The sequence below is a fragment of the Pristiophorus japonicus genome, chromosome 5 (assembly GCF_044704955.1).
Source record: "Pristiophorus japonicus isolate sPriJap1 chromosome 5, sPriJap1.hap1, whole genome shotgun sequence".
Taxonomy (NCBI): Eukaryota; Metazoa; Chordata; class Chondrichthyes; family Pristiophoridae; genus Pristiophorus; species Pristiophorus japonicus.
In genome coordinates this window covers 118,788,973-118,813,785 of record NC_091981.1, presented here as the reverse complement: position 1 = coordinate 118,813,785, position 24,813 = coordinate 118,788,973, and the positions used below count along the sequence as shown (strand labels likewise).

Genomic DNA, 24,813 nt, shown 5'->3' with positions numbered 1-24,813 from the left:
AATAGTTAATTCTTCCAGAGCCATAGATTTTATTCAATATAGAGTTAAGATAGTTCATAATACTTTAACACATCTACTGCAGTAGCACAGAATTACAACCGTTACACAAATTTAAAAAAACTAGCTTGAACAAATAAATATATAGCAGTATATTAGTTGTTTTCAATAAAACGAACATTGTTTGTTGGCCTCGGTCAGGGCTAGATACTGCAACCATTCATGAGAGATTTTGATGTCCAACAATATTTTTTGAAGGTTATATACTGGGAATGGAAGCATAGTGGTTAAGATACTGGACTAGTAATCCAGAGGCCTGGACGAATGATCTAGAGATATGGGGCTGAATTTTCCAGGGCAGTAGCGGATCGGTTGGGAAAGTTGGTATTTTTGACAGTGGGTCAGTCGGGAACCCACCGTCATCTCTCTCCCACGCGCCTTTCCCACCAGGTGCATCTGTCATGGTGGAACTGACTTACAGTGATGGGAATCCAAATTAAATCATTATGAGGTCCTTTACAGGCACTTAAGAGCATTTTCCCCCAACATTTCCATGCATGGCCACGGGATTCACACAGTTCAGGAACCACGTTTGTCAACCTGAGGCATGAATTTCATGGCCATTGCTGAAGCAGATTTCTTGACAGCATGTAAAACAAACCAAAATATAACATGTTGATTTCATCAGCTAACAGATTGCTGGAGATTCAGTTATATTTGAAAAGCTGCTTGTAAATGTTAATTCAGAAATTCAAGTGTTACCCTGGATGGTGAGGAAAACACATTTTTCATAAATGACATCACCAGACTCACTCCATCTAATTGGGCTGGGTAATGTGCTGGGCGGGCTTAATAGACCCCATTAAGGCAAGTTCATTTTCTACAGCGGGGTCACGACCTGCCACGGACACTGCCCGCACCGTACCCGCCAAGGTAAGGAAAATTCCATCCATGAGTTCAAATGGATTTTAAATTCATTTAATTAAGTAAATCTGGAATTCAACGCTAGTAGTATCAGCAATGGTGACAATGTAACTACTGGATTGTCATAAAAACCAGTCTGGTTCACTAATGTCCTTTAGGGAAGGAAATCTGCTGCCCGTACCCGGTCTGGCCGATATGTGACTCCAGACTCTCAGCAATGTGGTTGACTCTTAACTGCCCTCTACAATGCAATCAGTTGTAACATACCGCTACAACTGTACTAAAACCGAACGGACCACCCGACATCGACCTAGGACTTTCACCACAGACTGCAGAGGTTTAAGACGGCGGCTCATCACCACCTTCTCGAGGGCAATTAGTGATGGGCGATAAATGCTGGCCTTGCCAGTGATGCCCACATCTGGTGAATGAACAAAAATACTACATTCCTGTTATTGGCACATTCAATTTGACAGCTCCAAAAATGATAATGGCCCAGAATTTCCGACGTCCTGGGTCCGTACGAAGTTTCTACGGACCCGGGAAGGCATCGGAACAGCCGGTTTTCAGCGCGCAATGTGCATGCGCTGAAAAACGGCTTTTCCGATCTGTCAAGCTGGAGCTTGACAGATGATCCGCAGATCGGGAGTGAGGGCATTTGGAAGTGGAAGTTTGGGCTATTTACCCATATCTTGCACGGCAAATGTCCTCAAAACTCTTGCGCCTGAAAAAGAAGGTGCATAGCCTACTTTTACAGGCGTAAGAGTTTAAAAACATAGAAAAAACATTAAAATAAAAATGTAACACATTTATGTTAAAACCCTGCCCACTCAGATAATGTTATTTAAAACCCTAACCCTAACTTTTTTTTTTTAAATCAGGAATTTATTTTTCTTTAAAAAACGTGTAACATTTTTAATTTCTTTTAGTTTATTTTGTGAGGTGTTTTTAAAAAAAATGTTTTATGTAGTGTTTGCGCATTTTGGGGTTTTTCTCATTCATTGTAATAGGAGATTTACTATGTTTTTCCTACGAATCTCCTATTTCTATGAATGAGAAAATACTTACCTGTGATTGGGTGTCCAGGCCCACGTGACTCCTGCAGATGTCCCGACGTGCACGCGCTGCGGGTCGCAGGGAGAGGAGGCCTGTGGATCGGGAGTTCCAGCGGGCGCAGCAGATTCAGGTAAGTGCACATTTTATTTCTATTTTTTCTTGATTTGCCCGTGGGAAGCCCTCCTCAGAATTTTTGTCCCAATACAAGGAAGAAACAACAATGGGGATTTTAAATTAATTAAATAAATCTGGAATGCAAAGCTAGTATCAACAATGGTGCTCCAGTGAGAAATAATTTCCTTCAGACAGACATGAAAGAAAAACCATATAAACTCAATAATAAAACAAGTGCCTTTTTGCAATGACTGCCACTGTTATTTTGTGGAAAATGTATTTATAGTGGCACTTGGAGGGATTTACAAATACTTTCAGATGGTGGGACAAAACAAATCTCAATACAAGTGTGGTATTCTGCTTTAATCACACACACACACACACACACACACACACACACAAACCTGTTTTCTCCCTGTATAAATTACATTTTTTAAACCTTGAGATTTTACCACAAAATGTAGAACACAAAGGCTCATCCTCACCGGAAAGCTTTATAATTTCAAAGACACGCCTCCTTTCCCCAGTGAAATCAAAGTAACAGCAATGGAGATACATAAGCAGCAAGTCTTATATATTGTCTGCTAAACATTTTATCTTTCTTACCTCAAATTGCCTTACAATAGATTTAGAAATAGATACAAATATGGATACATCTGTAAGGGAAATCACTAGATAAAAGCCACTTAGATGATTATAGTCTGGGTCCATTACTGATACATTCATACATTGTGCATTTAATGTTATGGGCTCATATTAATGATATTACACACCATTAATTTCCTATCTATAGTTCCTGTGAAACATAAAGCAATATTGAAACTAGGTTGTCTACATGTTTTTCACCCAATCTTCTTGGAACATGCTTCAGGGGTTAAGTTAGTACCTTGGACTATAAATACACATCAGCATAGAAAAGCTTGATTCTGACCCTTTGTGCTGTTATGGAAATCAAATACCAAGTTTTTGTTATCCATTAGCAGGCTCTCCAGTTTTTGGCATCCCTTTGTGACTGAATTTGCTATTTATTTTTGGTTCTGAAATTACTGTAAAAAAATGTCCAAGTGTTTCTTCTCCGTCAGTGGCAATGATGGGTGTCTATACTGATGCAATAAAGAGGATCCAATCAAAAAGGGCAGGCAAGAGCACTGGGAGTAAGAGTGCACAATGTTTTATTGGTGTTTTTACACAAACACTAACTTTAAAGTTTTGCATTCAATGATGTTTTATTTTCTTCACTGGTCATATCCCCAATAACCTGCAATGTTATTAATTATTCCCATTTAAACTGCTCTCCAATGATGCACCAGTAACTGCACAGTTGGTCATCATCATAGGCAGTCCCTAGAAATCGAGGAAGACTTGCTTCCACTTGGACAGTCCAATACTGGAATTACAGTCTCTGTCAAAGGTGGGAGAGAGTCGTTGAAGGAAAGGGTGGCTGGTTTGCCGCAGGCTCCTTCTGCTGCCTGCGCTTGATTTCTGCATGTTCTCGGCAATGAGACTCGAGGTGCTCAGCACCCTCCTGGATGCACTTCCTCCACTTAGGGCGGTCTTTGGCTAGGGACTCTAAGGTGTCGGTGGGGATGTTGCATTTTATCAAGGAGGCTTTGAGGGTGTCCTTATAATGCTTCCTCTGCCCACCTTGGGCTCGCTGGTCGTGTGGGAGTTCCGTGTAGAGCGCTTGCTTTGGGAGTCTTGTGTCGGGCTTGCGAACAATGTGGCCTCCCCAGAGGACACTAATGTTGGTGTGTCTGTCCTCCCAGGGGATTTGCAGGATCTTGCGGCAACATCGTTGATAGTATTTCTCCAGCTATTTGAGGCATCTACTATATATGGTCCACGTCTCCAAGCCATACAGGAGGGCCGGTATCACCACAGCCCTGCAGACCATGAGCTGATTTGATCGGTCTGATCTTCGAACACTCTTTTCCTCAGCCGGCCAAAGGCTGCGTTGGTGCACTGAAGGCGGTGTTGAATCTAGTTGTCGATGTCTGCCCTTGTTGATAAGAGGTTCCCGAGGTATGGAAAGTGGTCCACGTTGTCCAGGGCCGTGCCATGGATCTGATGACTGGGGGTTAGTGCTGTGTGGTGGGGTCAGGCTGGTGGAGGACCTTTGTCTTATGAATGTTTAGTGTAAGGCACATGCCTTCGTACGCCTCAGCGAAGATGTTGAATATGACTTGGAGTTCAGGTTCTGAATGTGCGCAGATGCATGCGTTGTCCGCGTACTGTAGTTCGACGATAGAGGTTGGGATGATCTTGGATCTGGCGAGATGACAAAGGTTCCCACTGGTTCTATAGTTTAGTTCCATTCCAGCAGGGAACTGGCTGAGTGTGAGGTTGAGCATTGCAGCGAGGAAGATTGAGAAGAGGGTTGGGCGCGATGACGCAGCCCTGCTTGACCCCGGTCCAGATGTGCATTGGGTCTGTAATGGATCCGTTGGTCAGGATCACAGCTTGTATGTCGCCGTGGAGCAGGCGGAGGATGGTGGAGAACTTTTGGGGGCAGCCGAAACGGAGGGATGCTCCATAGTCCCTCGTGGTTGACAGTGTCAAAGGCCTTTGTACGGTCAAAGAAGGCCATGTACAAGGGTTGGTGCTGTTCTCTGCATTTTTTTTGCAGCTGTCGTGCTGTAAAAATTATGTCCGTTGTGCCCCATAGGGGACGAAATCCGCAGTGTGACTCCGGGAGGAGCTCTTCAGCCACAGGAAGAAGACGGTTGATGAAGATTCTAGCAATGACTTTCCCAGTGGTTGATAACAGGGAGATTCCTCTGTAGTTGCCGCAGTCGGACTTGTCCCCTTTTTTTTAATAAAAAGATGGTCACGATTACTGCATTTCTGAGATCTCACAGCATGCTCTCCTCCTTGCAGACGAGCGAGATGAGGTCATGCATTTGTGCCAGTAGTGCCTCTCTGCCATACTTTAGTGCCTCAGCGGGGATTCCATCCACTCCCGTTGCCTTGTCGTTCTTAAGCTGGTGGATGGCCTTTTCTACCTCATGCAGGGCTGGGGTTTTGCTGAGATGGTGGCGGGTAGCATGCTGTGGGATGGAGTCGAGGATATTTGAGTCAAAGGCAGAGTCTCAGTTAAGGAGATCTTCGAAGTGCTCCTTCCAGTGGGTCCTGACTGGCTCGGTGTCCTTGATGAGTGTCTCCCTGTTCTTGGCCAGCAGTGGGGTGGGGCCTTGGGTGTTTGGGCTGTCGGTGGCCTTGACTGCGGTGAAGAATCCTCACACTTCATGGCTGTCGGCCAGCTGCTGAATCTCCTGTGTTTTCTCCACCCCATCTATTCTTTAGGTCACGGGTTTTTTGTTGGACCTCGGCCTTAAGCCGTCTGTAATGCTGTTTTGCTGCTCCCGCGTTGTGTTGTTGTTTTCGGTTCAGAAATGCCCTGCGCTTGTGATTTATTAGCTCTTGGATCTCCTGGGCATTCAATGACGTTTTATTTTCTTCACTGGTTATATCCCCAATAACCTGCAATGTTATCAATTAATTATTCCCATTTAAACTGCTCTCCGATGATGCACCAGTAACTGCACAGCTGGTAAAGAGTTTGCCATTGCCATCTGTCTATGGGCTCAATTTTCCCCAAAGCATTTTTTTGGCGTACTTGAAGAGTTACGCCCGATTTTTTGGGACCTAAGCACACCAAAAAAAAAAATTCGAAGTTTCCCCATTGGATTTCTTCATTTTAGCGTGGCCTAACATGTCCTTTAGTTTTGGGGGTGGAGCGTTGATCTGTGCCAAAAAGATTGGGCTGCCATGGTAACCAGGGACACAATGCGAGCCGAGGCTGCAAAGTGGAGCATACAGCCAGCTCCCAACACATTAAAAGAATTGAAAAACATGTAGCAGCAACTTACCTCCAACCCGGCCTGAAGGACCTGCCGGGCCGGTCCCATTTTCGGTCGAGCGAGCAAACCGGGGACCGAGAATGGGACCGGACCGGCAAGCCCTTCGGGCGGGGTTGGAGGTAAGTTGCTGCTATGTATTTTTCAATTCTTTGAGTGTGTCCGGACATCTGCTGCGCCGATTTCCTTACCTACGCCAATTTCCTTAACTCTCTGGAAGGTTTTTCTGGCGAGGCCACATACGCTGGCTAAAGCACAACTGGAGTAACTCTCAGCTGGCTAAACTTCACTAAATGGTCAGAATTGGCTTAGGTGGCTGGTTACACCCGCTTTGTCTGAAAAAAAAAACTGATCTAAAAAAATCGTAAGTAACTGAGTTATGCTGGTGCAAATTGATTGGGGAAACTGGGGATTTTCAACTTAGTCCAAAAAGAGCAGCCTGCTCTTAAAATAAAAAATCCAGCACAAATCACTGTGGAAAATTGAGTCCATTACCAGCAGCTCTTTCCACCCACCAGATCCAAACTCGCATCTAGTCAAACCCTTTCAAATCAGCTCTCTTCAGTAGTGTCTTTCACTTATGCCTGTACACTCTTTCCCATTTGCTGTGTTTTGAAGCTGTACAATTGCTGATAATGGCAATAGAATGACAGGACCTGTACACCAATATTTCCAAAATGAAAGAAAGTCGATTCAAACTTCCAATATGGAGACTTGCTCTCTGCTCTTCTGATTTCTCAATGCTATTAGAATTCCATTTATAATTCTATGGCTGTCATTATCAAGTACCAAATAACCTTCAATTACCTGAGCTACCAATCACCCGTTTTGAGTTTGGATTGGCTGGGTGTGGTGTAAATGCTCGGTCCATTCCCAGGTCTCCATATCGTGCATTAATAATGTGCATACTGAAATCTAGCTCAGGATTATTTCAACATTGTATATCCAATACAGTAAAGGTTACATATGTAAAATTTATTCACAAAAAAGCAGAAATATAGGACCAGACTTTGATAACTTCTAGAGTTCATTTTTAGCACAGGTTCACACTGTGCAGCAGTTAAGAGGCTTCATGGCCTCATCTGTTTCGATGAAGATTCACGTTTTATGCATTTTTTCATGCTTCCTACTTTCATACAACAGAGGGTTTTTGTCTGAATGCAAAAAAACCCTCGACAAATGCTTCACTATACATGGCAGATAGAATCCATTAGAAATACATTTCTTGGGATAATCAGTGCACTGCTCTGTAGGGGATAATGCAGATTTACAACATTTCTGGCCACAGTTACCAATCAAGGTGCCCAAGCTGGAAGACTACAATATCAGCTAAGTGCAACACTGAAAATATGTCTCTTTGTCAGTTTGTGATGCAGTACCAAGGGAGTGCAGCGCAATTGGTGTTGTCTTTTGGCTGAATCATAAACCGAGGCCCAAACTGACTGCTCAGGTAGACATGAAAGATTTTGTGGCACGATTCAAAGAGCAGGGAGTTCTGGCTGCTCCTGGCAAATTTATACCTCAATCAACACCACCAGAGCAGATTAACTGGTCATTTATCTTGTGTGGCTTGTGGGAGTTTTCTGAACAAAAATTGGCTGTCTTGTTTGCCAACAAAACAGTGACAGCCTGTCAAAAGTAATTCAATGCGTTAGGATGTCCGGGGACATGAAAAACAATGGCCCAGAAATTCCTCTGGGGGTCTTCCCGCAGGCAATTGCCTCCTCGCTGGATATTTTTTACGAATTTACCTGGTGGTCTAGGAGGCGCCCTGATTTCTGATGGGGAGGCCTTCTCCTCCCACGCTGCAAAGCACACTCCCGTGCAGAGGGTCCTGACGCAGAAGATGCAGTCACGTTTGACTGCTCAGCCAATCAGGTAAGTATCTCACAGGTTTCCATTAATAGCACTGAGACTCACGTATCTACAAGTTCTCAGTGCTATTAAATGGGAACAAAAGCAATCACACAAACTAATAAAAAATAAAAACAGACCACACATTTAAAATTAATTGAAATTAAAGTTATTATGTCTTATAAAAATAATTTTTTTTCCTGATTTTTAAAAAAGTTTTTTTAATTATGGTTAAAAATAAACTTACCATAGTGGGAAGGTTTTTAAGAATAAAATATGTTTTTATAACTTTATTTTAAAATGTTTGTGTGTATTTTTAAACACTTGCACCTGTAAAAAGTAGGCTATACGCCTACTTTTCCAGGCACAAGATTTTTTGAGGACATTTGCTGGGCAAGATATCCGTAAATATCGGAAATCTTGCCCTGCAAATGTCCTTGCTCCCGATCTACGGATGATTTGTCAAGCTAGAAACCTGACATATCAGAAAAGCCAGTTTTCAGCGCATGCGCATTGTGTGCTGAAAAACGGCTTTTCTGATGCCTTCCCGGATTCTTAGAAACTTCGCATGGACCCGGGACATCGGAATTCCAGCACTATTAGTTCTTTGTCATGGATTGTACTCAAGATGTAAAATTCCATTTTTAATTTATATCTCTAATTGCTCCGGGTGTGTTAATTTACTTGAGACTTTCAACTTTATTTTTGATTTTATGGGTTCCAACATGTGTTTAGGGATTATTTGTTATGGTTCACGTGAATGAGTTGAAAGAAACGCAGGCTTCAGAGCTTTGAAGATTTTGCCTCCACATAAAGGCCGCTATCTCGCCAACAGCGGTGAGACCTGTGCGGGCAGCATTGGTGGCATGGGGAACGCACTCCCAGCCATAGCCCGCCCTCTCAACAATCTTCTGTTGATGGGGCACGTCAAGCCTGCTCTGCAAGGTTCCCAGCCAATTAACAGGAAGCGGGTCTGATGACATCAGCCGGCCTTAAAGGAACCATGGCGAGCTTTTGTTTGACAGTTGTGCTGTCAGTCTTCTAGCATTGAGGTGCTGCAAACACTGACAAGCACTGCACAAAGGTGCATGGCTGCACCCAGGCTCACCCATGACTCCCTCCAGATACTTATGGAGGGAGTCACAGCACAAAGGGAGGTTCTCTTCCCTTCTAATGGGCGGAAGAGACCTCCCAAGGAGACCAACGCAGCCTGGTTGCACATTACACGGGAGGGCACAAGCAGGGATGTCATCAGGAGGAACTGGCTGCAGTGGCACAAACCTTTCAATGATCTCTGTAGATCACGAAACGTTACTGCAAAGCCACACTTAACCTCATCCTGCTGTGCCACTCAGCACATCCCCATCACTCTGACTTCCCTACCCTACTCCTGCACATCCTTACTCACATCAACTTACCTTGCACCTCCACCCATCTACATTATCACATCCCCATCTCACTAGCCACTCCTCACATTCACCCTCGTGCAAGCATACCAACTAACAACACATAAAGGTAGGTGTTTTAACCAATATTCATAGAGTTTCTGCTAATGTGTTGTCAAACATTCAAATCTTTATTTTCAACACTGTGTTCTTGGACAGATGTGTGTGCACCTTTGGAGATGGCTTAGTGAGTTCTAGTGAATGGTGAGACATAAGTGTGAAAGGAATGGGCTGGACATTGTCGGGATGCTTTATGGCGCTGGTGTGGAGTGGTGCCAACCTGGTACATCATGCGGCAGACAGGGTGTACAGCGTCAAGTGAAGTAATTGTGGCCATGGTGAGGCCCATCCCTGGCAGCAATGTGGTCGGGTGCTGATGTCCTGTGCAGCATCAGTTGATTGAAGATAAGGTTGGGTGTTGTTGTTGTTGGTGATGTTGGTGTGTTTAGGATGTTGGTATTGGGGCTGATTGTGGTGGGATTCAGAGGACCAAAGAGATTTTTTTCAAGGGCACAATGCTGCTGGAATAGATGGCAGCTGAAGTTGAGATGACAGAAGCGATCTGCCAATAGGGAGAGGTTGCTCCAAGGAGGTGACAGTGGATACAGAGTTCACTGCAAACTCTTCCAAACTGCATACAGCTCAAAAGTGTCTTCCAAATCCTGAAGGCTTCAGCTTCCGAGATTGGAAAAAGTGAACAGTTGTGAAATGGTAGCTTTTATACCACTTCTGCAGCTGTCAACTAGTCAAAGCAAGAGAGAGTCATTGAGAACTCAACACACTTACCTGGCGTGAAACCTGAGGGACAACAAACTCGTTAAAAACTTGTAAAATGGTAAGTGCCGAGTAAAATTCATTTAACTTACCTTTAAAGTGCCTCTTAACGATCTTAACTGGCTGGCCCGCTGCTTGTGGTACTGTTATGTATGCAATAAAGGTTCAAACTGAGTACTGTTTAACTAAGCAAGGTACAACCTTGCTTCTGCTTTATTTTGGCCCAAAGTGTCTGACTCTCAAAATGGCTGGCCTTTTATACCAGAGCAGCACCATGTGCGTGCTGCTCAGTGGCCTCCAACAATGACACCATCTGGTGGCTACAAACAGCATGTACATACATGACAATACCCTCCTCTGAGATCTTATCACAGTCTTTCACAGGTTGAGACGGTCCGGTGCTTTACATTCCCGGGTTGACCGTCTCAGTTCGATTCCGGCCTTGGGTGAATGTACAGAGTCTGTTGTGGCTGGTGGTTGGATGCCTGACTTGTTGGGGGTGGCAGTGGCCATGTCAGGAATTGTAAGTCCATTTTTATTGAACAAGTCTGTGATAGAAATTTTGGGTTCACAGATGACCGAGTCCACTGAAGGCTGCTGGTAGGTTGGTTGGTCGTCGACGGTTTCTTCATCCAACTGCTCTGGCTTGTCTGTGTGCCTCAGCTTTGTTTGATCCATGTGTTTCCTGCAAGTTTGCCCATTCTTGAGCTTAATAACAAATACTCCTTGGCCATGACCGTACCAGCGATCCATTTGGGACCCTGACCATAATTCAACACATATACATTATCATTAATAGAAATCTTGCATGACACAGTTGCGCGATCGTGGTACCCTTGTTTGTCTTCTGTATTCAACATGATTACTTAAATCCGGGTGTACAAGAGATAACTTGGTCTTAAGATCTCTTTTCATCATGAGTTCAGCAGGCGAGACCCCAGTGAGTGTGTGGGGTCTTGCCCTGTAACTCAGCAGTATGCAAGACAAGCAGGTCTGCAGTGACTCTTGGGTTACTCTCCTCATGCTTTGCTTGATAATTTGTACTGCACATTCTGTTTGCCCGTTGGATGCAGGCTTGAACAGTGCTGACCTTACATGTTTTATGCCGTTAAGTTTTACAGACTCCTGAAACTCTTGACTGGTGAAGCACGACCCATTGTCGTTCACCACTATGTCAAGCAGATCATGTGTCGCAAACATGAGATTCTCTATGTTTGCCGTGGACATACAGGATGACATGATTATGCATTCTATCCACTTCGAATAAGCATCCACTACCACTAAAAACATCTTACCCAGGAAGGGATTTTCAAAATCCACATGGATCCTGGACCAAGGTTTGGATGGCCATGGCCACAGGCTCAGCAGCGATTCTGTTGATGCTTTGCTGAGCTGCATGCAGATGTTGCACTGATGCACGCATGCTTCCAGCTCAGAATCAATTCCTGGCCACCATGCGTGGGGCCTGGCAATGGCCTTCATCATCACGATACAGGATGTGTGCTATGTAACTCATGCACAAACTTCTCTTTTCCTTTCTTTGGCATTACAACTCGATTGCCCCACAATATGCAATCTGCTTGAATAGACAGTTCGTCCTTGCGATGAATGTACAGTTTGGCCTCCTCGCACATTTGCTTAGGTATGGAAGACCAATCCCCTTTGAGGATAAACATAAGAACATAAGAATTAGGAACAGGAGTAGGCCATCTAGCCCCTCGAGCCTGCTCCGCCATTCAACAAGATCATGGCTGATCTGGCCGTGGACTCAGCTCCACTTACCCGCCCGCTCCCTCTAACCCTTAATTCCCTTATTGGTTAAAAACCTATCAATCTGTAATTTGAATACATTCAATGAGATAGCCTCAACTGCTTCCTTGGTCAGAGAATTCCACAGATTCACAACCCTCTGGGAGAAGAAATTCCTTCTCAACTCGGTTTTAAATCGGCTCCCCCGTATTTTGAGGCTGTGCCCCCGAGTTCTAGTCTCCCGACCAGTGGAAACAACCTCTCTTCCTCTATCTTGTCTATCCCTTTCATTATTTTAAATGTTTCTATAAGATCACCCCTCATCCTTCTGAACTCCAACGAGTAAAGACCCAGTCTACTCAATCTATCATCATAAGGTAACCCCCTCATCTCCGGAATCAGCCGAGTGAATCGTCTCTGTACCCTCTCAAAAGCTAGTATAACCTTCCTTAAGTAAGGTGACAAAAACTGCACGCAGTACTCCAGACGCGGCCTCACCAATACCCTGTACAGTTGCAGCAGGACCTCCCTGCTTTTGTACTCCATCCCTCTCGCAATGAAGGCCAACATTCCATTTGCTTTCCTGATTACCTGTTGCACCTGCAAACTAACTTTTTGGGATTCATGCACAAGGACCCCCAGGTCCCTCTGCACCGCAGCATGTTGTAATTTCTCCCCATTCAAATAATATTCCCTTTTACTGTTTTTTTTCCCCCCAAAGTGGATGACCTCACATTTTCCGACATTGTAATCCATCTGCCAAACCTTAGCCCATTCACTTAACCTATCTAAATCTCTTTGCAACCTCTCTGTGTCCTCTACTGTGCACGCTTTCCCACTAATCTTTGTGTCGTCTGCAAATTTTGTTACACTACACTCTGTCCCCTCTTCCAGGTCATCTATGAATATTGTAAACAGCTGTGGTCCCAGCTCCGACCCCTGTGGCACACCACTAACCACCGATTTCCAAACCGAAAAGGACCCATTTATCCCGACTCTCTGCTTTCTGTTAGCCAGCGAATTCTCGATCCATGCTAATATACATCCTCTTCTGCAGTAACCTTTTGTGTGGAATCTTATCGAATGCCTTTTGGAAATCTAAATACACCACATCCCCATCGGTGCACCTCTATCCACCATGCTCGTTATATCCTCAAAGAATTCCAGTAAATTAGTTAAACATGATTTCCCCTTCATGAATCCATGTTGCGTCTGCTTGATTGCACTATTCCTATCTAGATGTCCCGCTATTTCTTCCTGAATGATAGCTTCAAGCATTTTCCCCACTACAGATGTTAAACTAACCGGCCTATAGTTACCTGCCTTTTGTCTGCCCCCCTTTTTTTTTAAAAACAGAGGCGTACATTAGCCGCTTTCCAATCCGCTGGTACCTCCCCAGGGTCCAGAGAATTTTGGTAGATTATAACGAATGCATCTGCTATAACTTCCGCCATCTCTTTTAATACCCTGGGATGCATTTCATCAGATCCAGGGGACTTGTCTACCTCAAGTCCCATTAGCCTGTCCAGTACTACCCCCCTAGTGATAGTGATTATTTCAAGGTCCTCCCTTCCCACATTCCCGTGACCAGCAATTTTTGGCATGGTTTTTGTGTCTTCCACTGTGAAGACCGAAGCAAAATAATTGTTTAAGGTCTCAGCCATTTCCACATTTCCCATTATTAAATCCCCCTTCTCATCTTCTAAGGGACCAACATTTACTTTAGTCACTCTTTTCCGTTTTATATATCTGTAAAAGCTTTTACTATCCGTTTTTATGTTTTGCGCAAGTTTACCTTCGTAATCTATCTTTCCTTTCTTTATTGCTTTCTTGGTCATTCTTTGCTGTCGTTTAAAATTTTCCCAATCTTCTAGTTTCCCACTAACCTTGGCCACCTTATACGCATTGGTTTTTAATTTGATACTCTCCTTTATTTCCTTGGTTATCCACGGCTGGTTATCCCTTCTCTTACCGCCCTTCTTTTTCACTGGAATATATTTTTGTTGAGCACTATGAAAGAGCTCCTTAAAAGTCCGCCACTGTTCCTCAATTGTGCCACCGTTTAGTCTGTGTTCCCAGTCTACTTTAGCCAACTCTGCCCTCATCCCACTGTAGTCCCCTTTGTTTAAGCATAGTACGCTCGTTTGAGACACTACTTCCTCACCCTCAATCTGTATTACACATTCAACCATACTGTGATCACTCATTCCAAGATGATCTTTTACGAGATCATTTATTATTCCTGTCTCATTACACAGGACCAGATCTAAGATAGCTTGCTCCCTTGTAAGTTCTGTAACATACTGTTCTAAGAAACAATCCCGTATGCATTCTATGAATTCCTCCTCAAGGCTACCCCCTGCGATTTGATTTGACCAATCGATATGTAGGTTAAAATCCCCCATGATTACTGCCGTTCCTTTTTCACATGCCTCCATTATTCCCTTGATTATTGTCCACCCCACCGTGAAGTTATTATTTGGGGGCCTATAAACTACGCCCACCAGTGACTTTTTCCCCTTACTATCTCTAATCTCCACCCACAATGATTCAACATTTTGTTCATTAGAGCCAATATCGTCTCTCACAACTGCCCTGATATCATCCTTTATTTAACAGAGCTACCCCACCTCCTTTCCCTTCTTGTCTATCTTTCAGAATTGCAACCCTTTACCACTGATAATATCGGGTCCCGGCTGGTCCAGGTCTTAACTTGTACCTTCACTCTCAAAAGCGTCCATGATTAACATTGTGGTGTTTCCACCTCTGGTGTGGGCAACAGCAACTGTCTCAAAGCATCGGCACAATTTGCTGTGCCAGGTCTGTGGTGAATGACAATCATGGGCAGATAATGTCAGCGCCCATCTTTGGATACGGGATTAAAAGTGTTGGTATTGATACTTTTGCTCTCGGAAAACAACAAAATGAGCGGCTTGTGATCTGTCTCTAATTTGAACCTCAAACCGAACAGGTATTGATGCATCTTTTTAACATTGCACACACACGCTAAAGATGGGTTGAAGTTTCCCCGACTCATTGGCTTGTTGTAACATGCAACCAATTCCATAAGACGATGCGTCACAGGCCAAAACTAAATGTTTACATGGGTCATAATGTACCAGCAGCTTGTTGTAGCAAAGTAGATTGGTGGCTTTCTCGAAGGCTCTGTCTTGCAATGCGCCTCACACCCAGTTATTGCCTTTTCTCAATAGCATGTGCAGTGGTTCAAGTAAGGTGCTCAATTTAGGTAGGAAGTTACCAAAGTAGTTGAGTAGACCCAGGAACGAACGCAGCTCAGTCACGTTCTGTGGCTTGGGTGCATTCTTGATGGCTTTGGTTTTCACGTCAGTAGGTCTGATGCCATCGGCGGCGATTTTCCTCCCGAGGAATTTGACATCCGGTACCATGAAAACGCACTTCGGGCGTTTAAGTCCGAGTCCCACTCTGTCCAAACGCAGTAGAACCTCTTCCAAGTTGTTCAGATGTTCCTTGGAGTCACGACCGGTGATCAGGATGTCATCTTGGAACATGACGGTTCTGGGAACGGACTTCAGTAGACTTTCCATATTCCTCTGGAATATTGCTGCAGCCGAGCGAATTCCAAATGGACACCTGTGGTAAATAAACAGTCCTTTGAGCGGGTTAATGCACGCAAGTCTCTGCGACGTCTCGACCAACTCCTGCGTCATATAGGCCGATGTCAAGTCCAGTTTTGTGACTGACTTCCCTCCGGCTAGCGTCGCAAACAAGTCATCAGCCTTCGGTAACGGGTACTGATCTTGTTTCGAAACCGTGTTGATCGTAGCCTTATAGTCTCCACAGATTCTGACTGTTCCTGTGCTGAAAAGTGATGGCACAATGGGGCTGGCCCATTCATTAAATTCGACCGGTTATATGATCCCTTCACGCTGGAGCCTGTCCAGTTCAATTTCAACCTTCTCCCTCATCATATATGGCACTGTCCAAGCTTTATGAATCCACGTGGATCTGCCCCTTGGTTCCAGTGAAGATGCCGATACCTGGTTCAAACAGCAAGGGAAACTTGCTCAATACTTGGGCACATGTATCTTCTTCCGACGACAACGCCTTTGTGTCGTTCCAGTCGCATCTGATTTTCTCCAACCAGCTCCTGCCGAGCAGCATTGGGCCACTGCTGGAACAATCCATAGCGGCAACTCGTGAACCGCACCGTTATATAACACATTAATTTGTGCACTGCCAATCACCTTTATCAGTTCTTTGGTGTATGTGCGCAGCTTGGCGTTAACAGGGCTCAGCCTGGGCCTCACAGTCTTAGTGTCGCACAGCTTATTAAATTCCCTCTCTTTCATGATAGATTGATTCGTCCGTATCCAGTTCCATCGATACCGGTATCCCGTTAAATTTCACAATCAATCAAAATTGGTTTACTCTTGGTTATGAAAGAGTACAGTCCATTTACTTCCTCCTTTGACATCTTGAATTGCGTATCCGGATCCGCGCTAGTCTGGCTCTCATCCTCCACGTGGTGTGTTGCAGCTCGCTTGCTCATCTGCAGACACTTGCGCTGGAGATGCCCCACTCTCAGACAGCCTTTGCAACTATATTGCTTAAATCGGCACTGCTGATTTCCCCCACAACGCCAACACGGAGAACATAAGAATTAGGAACAGGAGTAGGCCATCTAGCCCCTCGAGCCTGCTCCGCCATTCAACAAGATCATGGCTGATCTGGCCATGGACTCAGCTCCACTTACCCGCCCGCTCCCCATAACTCTTAATTCCCTTATTGGTTAAAAATCTATCTATCTGTGATTTGAATATATTCAATGAGCTAGCCTCAACTGCTTCCCTGGGCAGAAAATTCCACAGATTCACAACCCTCTGGGAGAAGAAATTCCTTCTCAACTCGGTTTTAAATCGGCTCCCCCGTATTTTGAGGCTGTACCCCCTAGTTCTAGTCTCCCCAACCAGTGGAAACAACTTCTCTACCTCTATCTTGTCTATCCCTTTCATTATTTTAAATGTTTCTATAAGATCACTCCTCATCCTTCTGAACTCCAACGAGTAAAGACCCAGTCTACTCAATCTATCATCATAAGGTAACCCCCTCATCTCCGGAATCAGCCGAGTGAATCGTCTCTGTTCCCCCTCCAAAGCTAGTATATCCTTCCTTAAGTAAGGTGACCAAAACTGCACGCAGTACTCCAGGTGCGGCCTCACTAATACCCTGTTGAGTTGCAGCAGGACCTCCCTGCTTTTGTACTCCATCCCTCTCGCAATGAGGGCCAACATTTCATTTGCCTTCCTGATTACCTGCTGCACCTGCAAACTAACTTTTTGGGATTCATGCACAAGGACCTCCAGGTCCCTCTGCACCGCAGCATGTTGTAATTTCTCTCCATTCCAATAATATTCCCTTTTACTGTTTTTTTCCCCCCCCCAAGTTGGATGACCTCACATTTTCCGATATTGTATTCCATCTGCCAAACCTTAGCCCATTCGCTTAACCTATCTAAATCTCTTTGCAGCGTCTGTGTCCTCTATACAACCAGCTTTCCCACTAATCTTTGTGTCATCTGCAAATTTTGTTACACTACACTCTGTCCCCTCTTCCAGGTCATCTATCTATATTGTAAACAGTTGTGATCTCAGCACCGATCCCTGTGGCACACCACTAACCACCGATTTCCAACCGCCAGTTGGTTGTGAGTCAGACACTTTGGGCCAAAATAAAGCAGAAGCAAGGTTATACCTTGCTTAGTTAAACAAGTTTAAACTCAGTTTGAATCTTTATTGCATACATAACATTTGGCGACGAGAATACAAGATCATTTGTTTGCAAAATGAGCACGATTGGATTTTTAAAGCAATTTGTGTTCGTTCGGTTCTTCACTGCTATTTGCTTTAGACGCCTGTCCATCATCATACATGATTGAGCATCTGGATGGCCCTTTTTAAATCCAACTCCTCCACCGCCAGAAGTTTATGCAGGATCAACTTGTGGTTGATACCGAAAACAAAGTCGTCCTGTAGCATGTCTGCCAAAACCGTCCTGAATTTGCACGGTCCCGCTAGATGTCTCTGCAATGAATTCCGCCGCGCTCTGACCCTCCGATCGAACGGGTGTATAAAACCTGTATCTCGAGATGATGATGCCGTCATCTGGATTAAGGCGCTCCCATACCAATGTACACAATCCTCGTATGTTTTCTCTGTTGGATCACTAGACACGTGTAAATTCTTTATCAGACTGTAGATCTCTGAACCGCACACAGTGAGGAACATGGCCCAGTGCCGATCTGCATCGTCGACCGCCTCCATTTTGTTGGCCACGAAGTACTGGTTCAAACGGCTCACAAAGTCTGCCCAATCTTCTCCCTCCACGAATTGCTTTAAAAATCCAATCGTGCTCATTTTGTAAACAAATGATCTTGTATTTTCGTCGCCAAATGTTATGTATGCAATAAAGATTCAAACTGAGTTTAAACTTGTTTAACTAAGCAAGGTATAACCTTGCTTCTGCTTTATTTTGGCCCAAAGTGTCTGACTCACAAAATGGCTGGCCTTTTATACCAGAGCAGCACCTGTGCATGCTGCTCATTGGCCTCCAACAATGACACCACCTGGTGGCTACAAACAGCATGTACATACATGACAGGTACGAGTGTTGTTGGGACATTCCATGGTTTCTCACAGTCCGAGGCTGGGGATTCCAGTGGGGTGCAGCGAGGCACACCCAGGGCCCCACCGTCCGAGGCTGCGGATCCCAGTGGGATGCAGCGAGCCACACGCAAGTGAGGAGGGGAAGGAGAGCTCGACAGCACTCTCCTGAGGTGCAGGATCTAACAGATGTGGTTTAGATGATATGAGTGCGGAGAGCATTGACCATACATGATCACTCCTGGACACCATTAGTTGGGTGGGTGAAGAGGTATTGGGACTGTCGGGAGAAGTAACAACACTCATGAGAAATGGGAACACTGTCCAGGAACACGAGGGAGGGAATGTCTCAGGCAGCTGCTACAATGTCGGTGCACATGAGGGAGGGAATGTTGCAGGTAGTTGAGACACTGTCAGGGAACATGAGGGAGGGAATTTTACAGGTAGACACACTGTTGGTTAACGAGGGAGTGAATGCCACAAGTAGCTGAGGCACTGTCAGCGAACATGAGGGAGGGAATGTTGGAGGTAGTTGAGACAGTCAGGACACGAGGGAGGGAATGTTGGAGTTAGCTGCTACAATAAGGGAACACGCCCAGACCCCGCACCCATTGAAAGAATCAACTGCCACTCCACTCCCCAGACCAGCCTCTGAAGAGGCCCAAGCTGGGCCTTCCACATTACCTCTTGCTTCCCCCCACCAATCAAGAAGTGCGTATTACTTGAGATGTTTGAAAGAATAAGTTTGGTACCAACCAGAGAAATGCTGCGCCACCGCCTGCGGGCAGGGGTGGAGGCAACAAGACCAAGCGCAGCGGGCGGTCTTAGAATAAGGTGGAAGAGAGATGGTTGCAGCCTTTCTTTGCTGCTGTTACTGTTCTCAAATTAAAAGTTTTTTGTAAATTATGTAATTTACAAGTTTAAATGTTTATAAGTGACCTTAACTGAAAACTTTAATAAAAATATTCTTGTACCAAACTTTAAAGTTAAGTACAAACAAGTGTTTGTTAAACTTTTGAATAAAATATATTTTAAATTATAACTGAATAATTTCCATTATTTGTTTCATTAACACATCACAACATTATGGAACAGGTCCAAACAGTAAACATGGTCCATTTTGAATAGTTGCCTCTGAGCCTTCAGGAAGCAAAGCGTTCATGGATGAGTTGCTAATGCTAGGCTCGAGCAATCTTTAAAGGGGCACGACGGCCTGCCCTCCTCTGCATGGTTCAGGTAGTTGCATGGCTTCCTCGTCCCCATCCTCCTTGTCATCTGCATCTTCCTCCTCATCATCAGCCACTCTCACCTCAGGTGGGTTTTCTACTACCAGCTGCTGTTGTCTCATGATGGCTAAGTTATGCAGCATGCAGCACACAACAGTGAACTGACCGACAATCTCAGGGGTATATTGCAAGTAGCTTCCGGAATGGTCCAGGCATCGGAAACGCTGTTTCAAGATGCCAATGGTCCTCTCTATTATGCTGCGCGTCGCAATGTGCAACATGTTGTATTCCCAGTCCGCTTCCGTCTGGGTTACGCATAGGAGCGTCATGAGCCAGGAGGTGAGGCCATACCCTTTGTCTCCCAGTAGTCAGCTCTGCTGGCTGCTACTGCTGAAACATGGCAGATATAGCGCTCTCGCATAGGATGAACACATCATGGGTGCTCCCAGGGTATCTTGCATCAACTGACATGATGCGATGCATGTCGTCACACATGAGCTGCATATTAACGGAGTGGAAGCCTTTTCAGTTCCTGTACCATCTCGGAATCCTCCAAAGGTGCTCACAAGGCAATGTGGGTACAATCAATGTAGCCCTGTACCTTTGGGAAGCCGGCAATCCTGGAGAAGCCCACAGCCCTTTCACGCATTGCCTGGGCGGTCATGGGGAACCTTATGTAGTCATTCCTCCGGGCATACAGTGCAGCTGTCACCTGCCGAATGCGGATATGTGTTGCATGTTGAGAAATGGCACACACATCCCCAGTTGTGGCCTGTAACGATTCAGATGCATAGAATGAAAGTGCAGCTGTAACCTTCACTTCAACTGACAAAGCAATCCTCCTAATGCTTCTAGGCTGCAGGTCTGCTTTTACTAAGTCACAGATTTCGGTTACAACTTCTTTGCGGGAACGCAGCCCTCTCACAGTCTGCATCACTCAGGTGCATGTTTGAATGCCTGTCTTTATATACCAGACATGGGTAAGGCCTCCTGCCCATCATTCTACATGCTCTGAGGTTCCTCATGTGATGACATTGAATCAATTGTCTCCTCCTCCGCACCATCATGCAGAAGGCTTGCACGAGGTACGGCATGGTGAGTATTTCCCCCATGATTAAATTGTACCTTTGCAAGAAGCTCAAAACAGCAGGGACAAGCTTCTTTGTTGTCTCTCTCCCCAAGGTCAACGCCCTAGTATGGACCACATTCAGGTCTGAGCATGCGCACAATAGGCTTGCTTAGATTGGGAAACTAGATTGTGAGCGGTCACCTACGCCATTCTAAGAGAAATGTAAGTTGGCCAAACTTGCATAAACGTGAAAAACTCACGCAGACATCAGGTTACGCAAATGACACACAATCTTTGGGGAAACTTGGATTTTTAAATTTAGGACAAAAAAGCGGCACAAATCACTGGGGAAAATTGAGCCCCATCACCTCAATCCAACATTAAACTTGACAGACATCAAAACACATTAGCATCAGCCTTTGGCACCTCGCCAGCCAGCCACTCTCAACAGTGAGGCGGCTTCAGTATTCTCCTCGTGCTGTATTAGAACTTTGAAAATGGGAGCATTGACAGGCTGGAGGCCACAGGAGCAAACAAAAGCAGCTCAAAGTAAGTCACAATCCTTTGGATTTTCACAATACATCAGACAGATATAACCCAACAAGCTCCAGAAAATATCCTTGATGACAATAAACTAATTAGACTTTATCCAAAATTGTGAAGAAGCATTTGGTAATTTTGCTAAAAACAATCAATCTGGGAAATTAACGTAGTTACATTTGTGAAAGAAAATTTATTTCATTAATATAAATTACTCTGCTTTGGACAAAAATTATACTTAACTCAATCTTCTCAGCTACAAAGCACAAAATGACCTATCTATAAAGATTTCACTTCTAACAGGCAATTCCTATCCGTCACATTTCAGATGACCATCACTATATCTATTGCGAACTTATGGGTCACATTTAAGGAAAGGATAAAGTAGTAAGGCAATGTACACGAAACCTCTCGGAGCCACAAAATCTACAGCTTAGTTTTACTTGACCTTCCCATACATAAAGCCAGGGTTCTGATCTCCAGCCAAAATAGTAATTAAGCCAAGAACAAACACATCCACCCTGCTTGTTACATCCTCAAAGAACTCCAGCAAATTTGTCAAACATGATTTCCCTTTCATAAAATCATATTGACTCTGCTTGACTGTATTATGCTTTTCCAAATGCTTCCTTAATAATGGACTCCAGCATTTTCCCAACAACAGATGCAAGGCTAACTGGTCTATAGTTTCCTGCTTTCTGTCTGCCTCCTTTTTTAAATAGGGGCATTATGTTTGTGGTTTTCTAATCCGCTGGGACCTCTCCAAAATCCAGGGAATTTTGGTAGATTGCAACCAATGCATCCACTATCTCTGCAGCCACTTCTTTAAAGACCCTAGAATGCAGGCTATCAGGTCCTGGGGACTTGTTCATCTTTAGTCCCATTATTTTACCGAGAGCTTTTTCTTTAGTGATAGTGATAGTGATTGTTTTAAGTTCCCCTCTTCCGATAGCCCCTTGATAATCTATTATTGGGATGTTTTTACTGTTTTCTACTGAAATGAGGTAACATAACAGACACACAATACATATTTCACAATGAGATGATTAAATCTACCTATGAAACTATATTTGATGTCTTTGAGTACCTTCATTAACACTGTTACTTGGAGACGTAATGATATTCTCTGCGTCAGTGGTGCATTATCCCTCTTCATCCTCTCTGTAGCCTTTGTTGATCAGCTCCGTGGGACTGCCCTTATGTGGTTCCACTCTTATCAATCAGAGTTCTCTTCTGAAACAAAAGTGCATGAATTACAACCTGGATTGGCAGTGAGAAGACCACAAAGGATGGAAACTGTCGCCGCCAACTGGAGCGGGGAAATTGAAGAGTGCCATTGTGAACTGGAGATGGTTATGGGGAGAACAGTGCTTCTGTGAAGGGGAGGAGGGGAATGTCTCTGTGAAGTCACTGTACAGGCAGCTTATAGGCATGCAGTGGTTTGATTAAACCATTAAATATTGATAAACCCAACTGCCAATGTCATTTAAATGTTCTTATAGTTTAATAAATTAAAGATCTATCAATTGTGAAGTTAAAATGTTGTTTAAAATTCATCAAAACACACTACTTTCCATATAAGTATTCAAAACTTTGCAGGGTAGCATGCCCCAGAAAAGCACTAGTGCGCATGGGACAGACTTCTTTACAGCATCTCTTGTTCACTGCCTTACAGTTCAGTTTCTGCACTACTGCCAACTCTGCCATGGCAGGTCTATTTGTGCTCCTCGGTTGGTGCCCATGCTCCATTCCTCGATCTGGCTATTCCCAAACCTAGATTAATATTCAGTGCCCAGCCACATGTCAAGTTCCCCTTACTCATAGAATCATAGAAATTTACAACTCAGAAGCAGACCATTTCAGCCCATCATGTCCTCGACAGCCGACCAAGAGCTATCCAGCCCAATTCCACTTTCTAGCTCTTGGTCTGTAGCCCTGTATTTAACGGCACTTCAAGTGCACATCCAAGTATCTTTTAAATGTGGTGAGGGTTTTTGCCTATACCACCCTTTCAGGCAGCGAGTTCCAGACCCTCACCACCCTCTGGGTGAAGACATTTCTCCTCATATCGCCTCTAAACCTCCCCCAATTACTTTAAAACTATGCCCCTGGTTGTTGACCCCTCTGCCAAGGAAAACAGGTCCTTCCTATCCAGGACCCTCATAATTTTAAAAACCTCAATCAGGTCTCCCCTTAACCTCCTCTGTTCCAAGTAAAACAGACCCAGCATCTCCAATCTTTCCTCATAGCCAAAATTCTCCAGTCCAGGCAACATTCTTGTAAATCTCCTCTGCATCCTTTCCAGTGCAATCATATATGTCCTGTAATGTGGTGACCAGAACTGTACTCCAGCTGTGGCCTAACCAGTGTTTTATACAATTCAAGCATCACCTCATTGTTCTTGTATTCCATATGCCTTTTTAACTACCTTATCTACCTGGCCTACTACCTTCAGGGATCTGTGGACCTGCACTCCGTTTGTTCCTCTACACTTTTCAGTGTTGTACCATTTAATGTGTACTTCCTTGCCTTGTTAGACCTCCCCAAATGCATTACCTCACACTTGTCTGGATTGAATTGCATTTGCCACTATTCTGCCCACCTGACCAGTACATTGATATCTTCCTGCAGTCCGCAGCTTTCTTCTTCATTATCAACCACACAGCCGATTTTAGTGTCATCTGCAAACATCTTAAATCATACCCTCCACATTTAAGGCCAAGTCATTGACACATACAACAAAAAGCAAGGCACCCAGCACTGAGCCCTGCAGAACCCCACTGGATACAGCCTTCCAGACAGAAAAACACCCATCACCCATTGCTTGCTGCCTCCGAGCCAATTTTAGATCCAACTTGCCACTTTGCCCTGGATCCCATGGGCTATTACTTTAGTGACCAGTCGGCCATGTGGGACCTTATCAAAAGCTTTGCTAAAATCCATATACGCTACATCATACGCACTACATCGAAAAATTCAATTAAATTAGTCAGACACGACCTTCCCTTCACATGCTGACTGTCCTTGATTAATCCATGTCTTTCCAAATGAAGATTTATCCTATCCCTCAGAATTCTTTCCAATAATTTTCCTACCATCAAGGTTAGGCTGACTGGCCTGTAATTACTCAATCTATCCATTTCTCCCTTTTTAAACAAAGGTACAACATTAGCAGTCCTCCAGCACTGCACCTGTAGCCAGAGAGGATTGCAAAATGATGGTCAGAGCCTCTGCTATTTCCTCTTTTGCTTCTCTTAACAGCCTAGATACATTTCATCTGGGCCTGGGGATTTATCCACTTTCAAAGCTGCTAAGCCCCTTAATATTTCCCCTCTCACTATATTTCTCTCATCTAATATTTCACACTCCTCCTCCCTCATTGCAAAGTCTGCATCACCCCTATCTTTTGTGAAAACAGATGCAAAATATTAATTACTGGAGGGCGTAGGACTATTGGGGCAGGAGGTACTGTTCCCCCTCTATGTTTCAGGGTTAGGGTACTCTTTCTGTTTCCAGTATCCATTTCCACCTCAGTGGTCCCACAACACAGAACTTCTCCAATGCACC

The 24,813-nt window shown here is 44.5% G+C and overlaps 1 protein-coding gene across 1 annotated transcript in view; it reads right to left on the bottom strand.

Annotated features, from left to right (window-relative positions):
• Positions 1-24,813, bottom strand: part of thrb (thyroid hormone receptor beta) — a 325,662-nt gene that overhangs the window by 143,243 nt on the left and 157,606 nt on the right. Inside the window, exon 2 of the mRNA XM_070880886.1 lies at positions 22,334-22,479. The gene's annotated coding sequence lies outside the window, so the exon portion shown is untranslated. The remainder of the gene's footprint in view (positions 1-22,333; positions 22,480-24,813) is intronic.